Source organism: Cyprinus carpio, chromosome B3 (genome assembly GCF_018340385.1).
Source record: "Cyprinus carpio isolate SPL01 chromosome B3, ASM1834038v1, whole genome shotgun sequence".
NCBI lineage: Eukaryota > Metazoa > Chordata > Actinopteri > Cypriniformes > Cyprinidae > Cyprinus > Cyprinus carpio.
This window is the reverse complement of record NC_056599.1, coordinates 44,640,900-44,653,141: the sequence shown is the minus strand read 5'-3', so window position 1 is coordinate 44,653,141 and position 12,242 is coordinate 44,640,900. Positions and strand designations below refer to the sequence as shown.

At 36.0% G+C, this 12,242-nt stretch overlaps 1 protein-coding gene and 1 long non-coding RNA gene across 2 annotated transcripts in view; both read right to left on the bottom strand.

Moving 5' to 3' along the window:
- Positions 1-7,330, bottom strand: part of LOC109055281 (GTPase IMAP family member 4-like) — a 33,195-nt gene extending 25,865 nt beyond the window's left edge. The window contains exon 1 of the mRNA XM_042721444.1: positions 7,202-7,330. The gene's annotated coding sequence lies outside the window, so the exon portion shown is untranslated. The remainder of the gene's footprint in view (positions 1-7,201) is intronic.
- A 1,269-nt stretch (positions 7,331-8,599) lies between these two features.
- LOC122136660 overlaps positions 8,600-12,242 on the bottom strand; it is a 26,268-nt gene continuing 22,625 nt past the window's right edge. Inside the window, exons 2-3 of the long non-coding RNA XR_006154300.1 lie at positions 8,860-8,901; positions 8,600-8,716 (exon numbers count right to left, since the gene is read on the bottom strand). This is a non-coding gene — a long non-coding RNA (uncharacterized LOC122136660). The remainder of the gene's footprint in view (positions 8,717-8,859; positions 8,902-12,242) is intronic.

Below are 12,242 nucleotides of genomic sequence, written 5' to 3'. Positions count from 1 at the left end.
ATATATATATATATAAATAAAGAAGATACATATTTTATGTTGGATTTTTCCAAACAGGCTATTGTCAGACTAAAATTATTCAGAGCAAACACTGCCGATATTCAGAGTAAAATATTGGTTGAAATATCTCCTTACAAGCCACTTTTAGTTTTAAATGTTGTACAAGACGTGTATATAAACTATGCTATATATAAACATTAAATATGATAATAAACTATGATATCCCTTACGAAAATTAAAGTTGGTTTTACTACAGTAAAAGTGTGGTAACCAAGTTTTTTTGCAGGTTACTATTTCTATAACAGCAGCTTTACTACAAATACCATGGTGTTTATTTAGTAAAATCATGATTAAGTTTCTTAAGGGATATAAAGGTTTAGATTATATTTTGGAACATTTATATAGTTGAATCACGATAAAGCCCACCTGAACTTAAACTAGCTTGATTATAGTAGCCTATTTGTATAGTTACATTTGCCAACTCCTTTCAGTAGGTTGTCTATGTGTAGTTCCCTTTTAGTCGGTCACTCTCATCATCACGTCGGATGACCAACGAATTGGGATCTCGCTTAGAGGGACCGATTCACTTTGAGTGTAAACTAAGTGAGCCAAAGCACACTTGCATGCGATTATTGCATCCAGCTGCCGCTGATCACAGCGTGAGTATAAGTAGGCAGCCGGTGCAGCTCATTTTCAGGTTTTCGCTGAGGAGTCGAGCGGTTTTATCGTTCTGCTCCTGACCTTCTGCTTAACAAGTGATATACAAATCGAGTACAAGCACACTTTTTGGAAGCTCATGCTGATGGTATGGCACTTCAGCTGCGGTGGTTCTTCCTGTGTCAACTGGATTGCACACATCAGGCTGCACTACCCCGTTTGTGTTGAAGGTGGCCATCTCCCCTGTGTGTTTCAGCACACTAAAAGAGTGAATTCTAAAAGAGCAAACTCTAAAAAAGAGGATGTCTTTTTAAAGAAGCCTCTTTTTAAAGATGCATTTCCACCCGTGCGTTTCTGGATGCGGTCGATACCTGGGGGGGGGACATCGCATGGCCCCAGTCACTGTAGAGCTGCTGGCTGGGCGACCCCCAACACGTTCGCTAGATTCTATAGGCTTCGTGTGGAACCGGTATCCTTCTGTGTTCTCACCTCAAACGGGTAGAAGCACTGAGAGGCCCCAGCTTCGGGTGGGCTTGCTAAAACCGCTCCAGAGAGTACATATCGTATACCCTGTTGAGTGCCACGTCTGGCTGCCAGGGGGACGGAGGAGGAGCATGATGAATCTGTGAGAACCGGTAGAGGGCTGGGTTCCATATATAGAGACCTATGTGGTTGACTTATGTGTGTGTTAAATCCATGTTATAGTTTTCAGTGTTTTATAGAGTGTGTGTTGTGATATAGGAGGTGTATGTTGTTTTTTTGTTGTGCCCTAACCTATGCCACAAAAGAAGGGGTGCAGGAGGCTTCCACAGGACACTGGAAGGGGCAGTATCTGTGGCCCTTTGGTAGGGATCCCAATTCATTGGTCATCCTACGTGACGTTGAGAGTGACCGACTGAATGGGAATTTCTCGGTTACATATTGTAACCCTCGTTCCCTAAAGAAGAAAACAGAGACGTCACGTCCCGTTGCTACAGCTTCTGTACCACCGCTGAAGTGGCCAGGTCACCGGCTCGGCTCCTCAGCAAAAACCTGAATATGAGCTGCACCGGCTGCCTACTTATACTCACACTGTGATCAGCAGCAGCTGGATGCAATAATCTCATGCCAATGTGCACTGGCTTGTTTAGTTTACATTTGAAGTGGATAGGTCTCTCTAAGTGAGATTCCAATTTGTTGGTCAACAGACATGACGTCTCCATTCCCACCTTCCCTCAGAGATGTTTTATACTTGTTTAAACTTTTACTGCAGAGGTAGCCTACAAACATTTCTCTCCACTGTAGGCTATGTCTCAACATATATAGCAGAATGACAATAAATCATACTTGACGCTTTCATTTTTGATTCACAGTTGTCACTATCCATAATACATTTGCATTTTAGTATTACAATATATTGTGACATGATATATTGTTATGCCCCTGCATTGTTTTAATGTCGAACGATTGTATTAATATACAGTATGTATATATGCTATATCCCGCGATCCAACAGAAGATAAGAGGTATGGAGAATGGATCAGTTTTTATAGGGAAAGACTGCCTAGTTAAAAGTTTAGCCATGTCACTACTGATTTTTGAACTAATCAATTATGGTAACAACTTTACAGCACTTATTGTGAATTTCACTGACATTGTAGTTGGGTAGCATTGTGAGAACATCTAAATGATTCATTATAGATATAATAAGACAGAAACTCCCATGTTCCCCACTCATGTTGGTCTGCTGTATTTCCTGAAAAGGTAAACAGATGTTTCGGGTCTCGGGAGAATAGCGTAAATTGACTGACAGTGCCATCTGCTGTTTTTCAAAAAAAAAGTTGCTCAATTGCATTTGTGAGAAAATTCGCCAGATCGGCTTTCACCGCGGACGAAGTGGAGTCCAACCCCGGGTCATCACATGTGGTTGCTGCAATCCTAACGGACGCTCCTTCGTATAATACGCCGGCCGCGTCATTCTCTATCATTCATTAGTCAACAACGATGGAAGCTGAACTGAAGCTGAAGCTGAACTGACAGATGGAGGCACCAGTGCTGTCACTTGCTCTTAAAATACTCCGTCATTTTTGGTCAAACAAATAAAAGTAATACATCTTTCGAATCTGTAAAAACTCTATGTTTAATTGTGTGCACTCAGAATAACAATGAAATGTTGCACTTTTTTAAAAAATAATTAAAGCAAACAGGATGTGCTTTTTGTGGTCTCGTCCTCTGTTAACCTGAGCGTGAAACTTAAAAACTGTGTATACTTGCCTTACAGACATGAAAAATATATCTATAGAGTGAAATGTCTACTTTAAATTAACCAATTCAAAAACAAATATTCTCAGATTATGCAATCCGTATGAAACATGCATACATGTGCATCCACTACTGTGGTGATGATGAATCAGTGTCGCCAACTTCATCTCTTGAGTCAAAAAAAGTTGCGCTGTGGCAAGCTTTTATTGTGTGCCCTTGAGCGCTATATGTAGGCAATTAAAGGCTCATTATTATGATTTATATGGTTTATTAATAAACGTGTGAGTTATTTTTGGTTGATGTTTTGATTGAATTGATTGTTGTTGGTCGAAGAATAATATTTTTTTGTGGGGCGGCACTAGTAGCCGGAGACATTTTCAAGTGTAATTGTTTAGTTGAGTTATTTTTGTTATTATTTATTCATATCTGGGTATATCTACACCACTTGATAGAGTTAAGATATATGTGTGAGGAAATTACAACACTATGACTGCAAAACATTTGGGGACATTTAATTTGTGTCCAAAACAATCTCACACCCTGTTAAGACCCTGTTCTACAGCACATACAAACTTCAGTTTAAAGTGAATAGTTAGTATGTTACTACCTTGAAAACAATAATGATATATCTTTTGGTAATTGATGAAATAGTGTTAATAGGCTACAATTAGTTGGTCAACCTGGTCACCCTAATAAAGATACACTATGTAACTTTTGGCCCTCTAGCAATTAAATATATTCTGATTCTGATTCTAAAAAGAACAATGTTTTGTTTGTGCTTTGGCTCTGCGTGATTGTGTGGATGAATATGGTAATCCTACTGCATTGCTGGCCATCCTGTCTGGTCTAAAATACAAATAATTATGACAGGCTTTCCACAGTAAATCAGTGTAAGACAAAAAAAAAAACCTGTTTGGATGAAGGGTTGATATATTGACTCATTTAAACTGTGGTCATTTTGAATAAAAAAGTTTCAGAGTCTTAATTGTGCACTGGATTAAACATATTATTGTAATAGATTTATCACAGTGAAAGACACTATGTCTTCATCAAAATCCATACTTTTCTGTTGCTGTCATATCATTCAATTGACTTACTGATGGGACGATCAACTTCTGGACAACTTCTGCCCACTGAAAAACAAGAACACAAATCAGTGGATCTGATTATACACATGGCTATACACAATGATTAAGAATGACATCAAATTTCAATGATGACATCAAATGTATAGGATGCTGATAGATAATTGAAGAAGCCTAACATACAAGTACATTGTGTATGTGTGTGTATATATACAGTACAGGTCAAAAGTTTGGAAACATTACTATTTTTAATGTTTTTGAAAGAAGTTTCTTCTGCTCATCAAGCCTGCATTTATTTGATCAAAAAATACAGAAAAAGGCAGTATTGTGATATATTATTACAATTTAAAAATGATTATTTTGAAATTTCATATACTTTAAATTATCATTTATTTCTGTGACTGATGCAAAGCTGAATTTTTTAGGATCATTATCACATGATCCTTTAGAAATCATTCTAATATGATGACTCATTATCCAAAGTTGAAACAGTTCTGCTGCTTAATATTTTTCAGAACATGTGATATATTTTTTAGGATACTTTGATGAATAAAAAAAAAAGAAAAATTTAAAGAAGCTATGTTTTTTAAAATATAAATGTTTTGTAATAACAATATACACTACTGGTCAAGTAATTTGGGGTCGGTGGTTTTTTCTTTTCTTTTTTTTTAAATAAAATCGATACTTTTATTCATAAAGGATTCAACATTAGGGTGATAAAAAGGGATAGTTAAGAAAGTATATATATTAGACAGCAGAACTGTTTCCAACACTCATAATAAATCCAACAAGAATATTAGGGAATGATTTCTACAGTCATAAATGATCATGTGATGGGCGCTGGATGTTACACATGTGACACTTTGAAGAGGCTGGAGAGATGATGCTGAAAGTCAGCTTTGCATCACAGAATGCATTTTTTTTTTTTTAGAAGTATATTCAAATATGAAAACTAGTGTTTAGAAGTTGTAATAATATATCGCAATATTACTATTTTTTCTGTATTTTTGATCCAGCTAAGCTCACAGTTTAACTGAAACAGAAGAATTCTTTCAAAAAAAACATTAATGTGACTCCAACCTTTTGACTCCTATACTATCTCTATGTATATATATATATATATATATATATATATATATATAGTAGTGTAATCAAAATGATTAATCATGATTGTCATCTAAAATAAAAGTTTTGCATTTACATACTATATGTATGTGTAGTGTGTGTATGTTTATTAACTATATATAAATACATACACATACATTCTATTGATAAATATTTACATGCATATACATTATATATTTATATTCTTATAGTATTATATTATATGCAAATATACTTGTTATATAAACATAACATATTTTTCTTATATGTATACATGCATGTGTTTGTAATAATATATAAATAATAAATATACACAGCATACATATGTTATGTAAACATAAACTTTTTATTTTGGATATGTGATTAGTAAATGGAATTAATCATTGACATGCTACTGTGTTTTGTAATTATATATACATAATAAATATATACATAGCACTGCATATATTATGTAAACAAAACTTTTGAATGTGATTAATACTATATATATATATATATATATATATATATATATACACACTTTTGCAAGCCACTTTATTAGAGTACACCTGTTCAATTGCTTGGTAGCAGGGGTTCCTAATCCAAGTAAATCACATAGCGTGGCTACGAAAAGCCATCTCTAGGGTTTACAGGGAATGGTCTGAAAAGAAGAAAATATCAGTGGCGGCAGTTGTGGCCGGGCGAAAATGCCTTGTTGATGTCAGAGTTCCAGGAGAATACGGGTAGGACTGGTTTGAAGTGATAGAGAGGCAGCCCAGTAACTCAGAGTAGGCTTTGCTCAGGTTACAGCCAGGGGCCGCCTGCAAGAGAACTCTCTGAACACACAACACGTAGACCCTTAAAACAGGTGGGCTGCGGCGGCAGGGGACCACACCAAAATTTGCCGCTCCTGTATCCCGGCTAAGAACAGGAAGCGGGCTACAATTCGCACAGGGCTCAAAGGGTGGACAGCAGAAGATTGGAAAAGCGTTGCCTGGTCTGGTGGATCTTGATTTCTGCTGTGACATTTAGATGGTACGGGTCAGGGCTTGGCGTAAGGAGCATGAAGCGCATAGATCAATCCTGCCTTATCTCAGCGGTTCTTGAGCTGGTGGTGGTGGTGTTAATGATAGTTGTGGGGGATATTTTTTGGCACACTTTTGGCCCCTTAATGCCAATTGAGCATTACAGTAAGAAATGCAGATCTACGCAGACCATTGTTGCTGACCATGTCAAATGCCGCCCTATGACTAGTGTATCCATCTTCACAGTGGCTACTTCCAGCAGGATAATGCGCCAAGTCCTGCCGGCTCCAAATCATCTCAGACTGGTTTCTTGAACATGACAATGGGTTCGCCTTCCCTCCGGTAGCCTCCACAGTCGCCAGATCTCGAAATCGATGAAACGGCTTTGGGATGTGATGGAGCAGGAGGTTACGTCGCATAGATGTGGGAGCTGACAAATACTGCGGCGCTTTCATTGATCGCTATCATGCCAATGGCGGACAAAATCTCTCAGGAATGGAAGTACAGCGTCTTGTTGAATCCTATGCCGCAAGAGGTAAGGCGGTTCTGAGAGGCGAAAGGGGGTCCAGCCCGGTGCTGGCAAGGTTTGGCATATCAGGTGACGAGTGGTGTAGGTGTACATGGCCTGTTGAGAGAGGGGAGCCAAGCTTAAAAAGCGTGGTTCGGTTTTCAGACCTGTTTTATGGAGTTTTTGACACTGAAAACCACAAAACATGATAGGCTACGAGTCATAAGAAAAATATTTATCATCTGCTCTGTATAACCAAGATGTCTTTGATATAAACAGTATATGTAGAATGGTACTTTATGTTTTGTTCAGAGCATAAATGTAAATAGATGTTGCCCCATATTTTTTTTAGGAAATTAAGTTTATTATAACAATGTTTTGAGATTTTTTTTTTCATTTTAGGAACAAAACTTCAGGTCCTCCTTTGTTTCACTTCTGACTCTGTTCTCTTGAGCTTTTAACATTACACATCTGAGTAGAATATGGTTCCAGTCTTGGTGTTCTGTCTATATAATCCATTAGATCCGCAGGTTCGCCTGCAGGAGTTTTCAGGTTCCTTTAACCACATCAGTCTGTATTGACCCCCACAGAGACTGATTAACCTCTGACATTCTGGGCTAGATTTGACAAAGTTCTTTGCATGCTCATCAATAGGGAGATTTGTAATGAAGAGCAAAATGAAGTGCTCACAGGAGTTTAATATCTTCCGGATCTTCTCTATTCACGGATTTTTTTTCTTCGTTAGTTGAGTGATGCTTGCCGGGAACGATAATCAGAAAACATGAACTCCAGGATCTGGGAGAGAGACTTTACAGTGGAGGTTCCAGCTTCGCTTCCTCCTCTGAGAGTCGATTGAGAAGCAGGATTGAGAGCTGGAAGCTCCACCAGATTGAGATCAGTTGGTCTTTAAGATCAATGTCTGTTGTGGGAAGTTGTTTTGGTGCTTGAAGATCCATGTGTCTGATAAGATGGACTTGTGTGGGCACTTGTGCTGATATGGGGTTGTTTTTTCCCAGTAAAAGTTTCAACATAGAGGCATTTGCCCAGACTTGGTGAATACGTTTTGAAAAACAAAAATAAAAATAGCCAGTTGCCCGTTCATGTTAAATCTGCGTATAGCGGGAGAGATTGTAAATAATACCAGAAAAGAACTGTATCCCAACTCATGTATGTTCCCGGCTCTTGAGGCTTATGTTATTTGCTCTGGTTAATAAGTTTATAATGTTGAAATTATTCATTACACTATTGTTTGCTAAAAATGGAGGGGTCGCTTAGGCTTTATAATGTTTAAATTATTATTATTTTTATTTTATAAATTTATAGTGGATGTTTTAAATATTATGTTTGATTTATTTTTATTATTATTTTATTACCCCACTGGTAATTAGTTAACTTATTACATGTTTCAATTGCAGATCCTCCGTGATTAGTTATTTTTTTAAGTTTTTGAATTATCAAGATTAATTATTATGATTTTTTTTTTTTTTTTTTTTTTGGTTAATGATTATTTTCTGTTTTTTTTTTTTGTTTTGTTTTTTTAATTAGTTAAGATTCAGTGATGAAATCTATTATTCTCCCTTAAAACCAACTACGAGTGATTATTTCATCCACTTTTTGAAGTATTTGAGAGCGTTGTGTATTTTGTGTGAGTTGAAGGTGTCCTCCGCATTCTGTCGATATTTCTTGAATAAATTTATTTTCAGATTTTTTGTGTGAGTTGAAGGTGTCCTCCGCATTCTGTCGATATTTCTTGAATAAATTTATTTTCAGATTGCTGTTTAGCAATGTCAATAACACAGAGGTAACATCATGCTCTTTTCTTCTTTCTAAAATCACTCTGTTGCAGCTTCAGAATGATCATAAGGAGTTCTGGAAAAAAAACTCGGCTTGTTTTCTAGTGGTACTTTTGTAGTTTATGGGTTATGGAGTTGAGCAGGTGAATTGTGTTGATGACGGTGATCTTTCTTCCCTCCGCTTTTCACTTTGCTACTCTACCATCACATCTAGGAGTCAATTCTTTCCAAATGCATATTTAAGATTATTATTTAAGATTAAGTTTGTCACTCTGTTGTTTTCTGACACATTCTTCCCCACCAGAACAATCCTCAGATCACTCACTGAAATATGTACACAAATACACCATGTTGAACAGTCATCACTGTATAATACTGAATCAAATAATAATTTTCTTCAGAATTAACATGAACAATGCAACTGTACATTCATGTGATTACCACTATGCTATCTTGTCTGGACTTACTGTTGGGACGATCACCACTTGGACTTTGGTCTCTCTTGCTTTCTGCAATAAATAAATGGGGAAAAAAATACAGTCAACAGTCTTTAAGTATATCTGCTTAAAAAATTAAATTAATAGATTGCTGTTTAGCAATGCGTTTCTCATCATCAGTAGTCAAAATCATTGTGCGCTTCATCGCCTGATCACCAAAGAAGTTCAACACTGAAGGTAACATGTCTCTTTTCTTCTGACTATGATGAATGTGTTTGATCATATGAGTTTTTGTATGAGGTAACTCTGACATTTTCTGTGAAATTTTTTGTAGTTTGAGTTGTGAGTTGAGCAGGTGAATTGTGTTGATGACAGTGATGTTTCTTCCCTCCACTTTTCCACTTTGCTCCTCTACATCATCTGGGAATGTTTTCTTTCCAAATGCATATTTAAGATTATTATTTAAGATTAAGTTTAGTTGCATATTTAAGATTTCTTGGACAATACCTTCCCTTTTCCCTACCTCAGGAACAACTCAGATCACTCACTGAAATATGTGTATTAACAAATACACGCATGTTGAACAGTCATCACTGTATAATACCGGAATCAAATAATAATTTTCTTCAGAATTAACATGAACAATGCACTGCACATTCCATGGAATTACCACTCATGCTATTCTTGTCTGGACTTTTTTACTGTTGGACGATCACCACTCTGACTCCCTCGGTCTCTCTTTGCTTTCTGTAATAAATAAATGGGGAAAAAAAATACAGTCAACAGTCTTTAAGTATATCTGCTTAAAAAATTAAATCCTCACAGATTAATCATTATTATTTAATTTAAATTGTACAAATTCAATATATATATACTAAAATGGTGCTTCTTTTTTATATATATATAAATAAGTGAATAGTTAGTAGTAACATAAAATTAAATTGTAAAATATAGTTACATTAAATATTTAATAATGAAAATTGAATTTGGTTTTGTTGTGTTGTTGTTGTGAATGTGTAATAGTATTAAACTGTTAATATATACTGCGCATAAAATAAAATAGTAACATAAAATTTAAATAACCACTCCAGTACCGGGCATGTGCTCGCGCTGTTTCTGACACCTAAAGGCAAAAAGTATTTGCCAATCAAGTGATGTAACACATCCAGTATAGACGGTTTCATCAGGTGCACGCGCCTGGCCCTAAGTTAACTTCCGGTCTGTGTTTGTTTATAAGTCTGGCTATTGCGCTGGCTACAAACGCAGTTAAAGTTAAGGTGATGAGTAGACTGAAGTTGGGCTCAGGTGGTTGTGCTGTGGGATGTGTTTCCCATACATTTATTTATTTGTGGGGCTCGACACAATATCAAAATTGACCGATTTTCAGGCTTCGTTGAATAAACATGAGCACGTACTGCACTTTAAAATGTGGGGCTCCAGGCTACAGGGTGTTTATATCACAGTATTTCCTGAAGGAAGACTATCTTTAGAAAAATTCCTATGTAATTTTCATTTCCATCTGTACGCAATGTGTGTGATAAAAGCAGCATTTGTGAGCTCAGTGTTATTTCTCATGTACAGCAGCTCGGGGGAAATTTGTTTCTCCCGCTTTAAAGCACCTCCTGCTGGCAGAGAATGAATCTGCATTTTCACTAAGTCCATCTGATTTACGCAGTAAAAAATATTTTGGTTGTTATCAAAAAAGAATCTACTCTAGATGGACTACTTAGCTGTTGTTATTGATTCTGTTTGGAAGTCTACCGCAAGTTTAGTTAGGGCCAAAAAAGCGTGCATGCGCAGTAACGTTTGTTTATGTTGCCGTTGAAACCGTCTATAGTCAGCCCCAAGCTGTTGCTGCAACGTTGTAGACATGGTGTAATAGGGCAAATCGTGTCAATCCAAATGTATGAAATTAGGAAAATAAAACAACCTCAACAGAATGGTGCCAAATAGGCCATTGTGGCAAATACAGTAGTATACAGCAATTTTTAAAAAATACAGTAAGTCTCTGTATGTGGGGTTTAACATCACAGAAAATTCCCATGATGCAAAGGGTATTACAGTTGCTTACTGTAAAGGGAATTTACTGTATTATAATGGGTGATATACAGTAAATGACTGTAGAAATTACAGAAATGTCTAACAGTGAGGTGACCATTGCATGTTCCCTTCACTAATGAACTTCTAGAAGTTATCCGGTTACAAATGGCCTTCCCTTCCCAAAGTGTCCTTTAAGGGCACAAAACAGCCTTTTGGAATATGCTGTTTATCTCATTATACAAGAAAACAACAAACGGTGCTATTATAGTGCTATTATTAATTTAAAATTACTTTCAAACAGTCGTGTACAGTCTAATTAGTTATTTCAGTCTTTCTGATATATTTCTTTTTGTGTATTTTATACCCATTAGAAGATTTTAGTTGAATGTATTTGATGTTTTGTTATTTAGAAGATTTTTGTTTTATGAATTTGGATGCTTTGTTATTTAAACACTGTTAATTTATTATCAATAACTTAAGTATGTTTATGTGATTATCATAAATCAACATTAGTATATAAGTAACCTTTTAAATAATAATAATAATAATAACAATAAATAAAACAATTATGACTCTTGAGCAACTAGACTATACTTATTAAACAGCCATACAGGCATCTAGTGGTTAAACCGTGGCATATGGATAAAATTTTGAATTTTTTTGTTTTGAATTTTTTTGGGAATTTGTATGTTTGCATTTTGTCTCTTTGCATTGCAATTTAAAAACGTTTTATCTTTAAACTAAAATTTTGAATTTTTTTGGGCCACCAGATGCCTCCAATTTGTCTCTTTGCATTGCAATTTAAAAACGTTTTATCTTTAAACTTAATTTTACACTAACTGCAGAAAATGTCATATTTAAATTTGTTATTAATGGTTCATAATTACTGCAAAGAACTATTGAGTTTTTGTATAAGGGCCAGATTCACCGCTCGCAGCTTCGTTTGTCAGCATCTCTTTGATTAGGCCTGTATCCCAACATTAGTTCATTTCCAGCTACTTCCGCACTCTGACCAATGCAAAACCCCTCAATAAAACAGCAGCAGATTTGCGGTACAGTCTTACGAAGAGGCCTTAGTTTAGAAGAGATATCGATTTAGAGTTACACGAAGTAAATGCAATTAATACCTCGTAAAATACATAAAATTGGTGATGAAATAGCATTATTGATGATTTAGGTTTGACCTTACTAACAGTGCCAGTTCCCAGAGCGTTCTGGGAGCGTTAGTTTTTGGTTCCCAAGCGTTCTGGGAGCGTTAGTTTTGGTTCCCCAAAGCGTTTATTTTTTAAAAGGTTAGTTTTTGGTTAGCCAGGGAAAGTTTTCTTCTGCGGAAATAGAGCGTTAGTTTCTGGTTTTAATATGGGAAAGGCGTT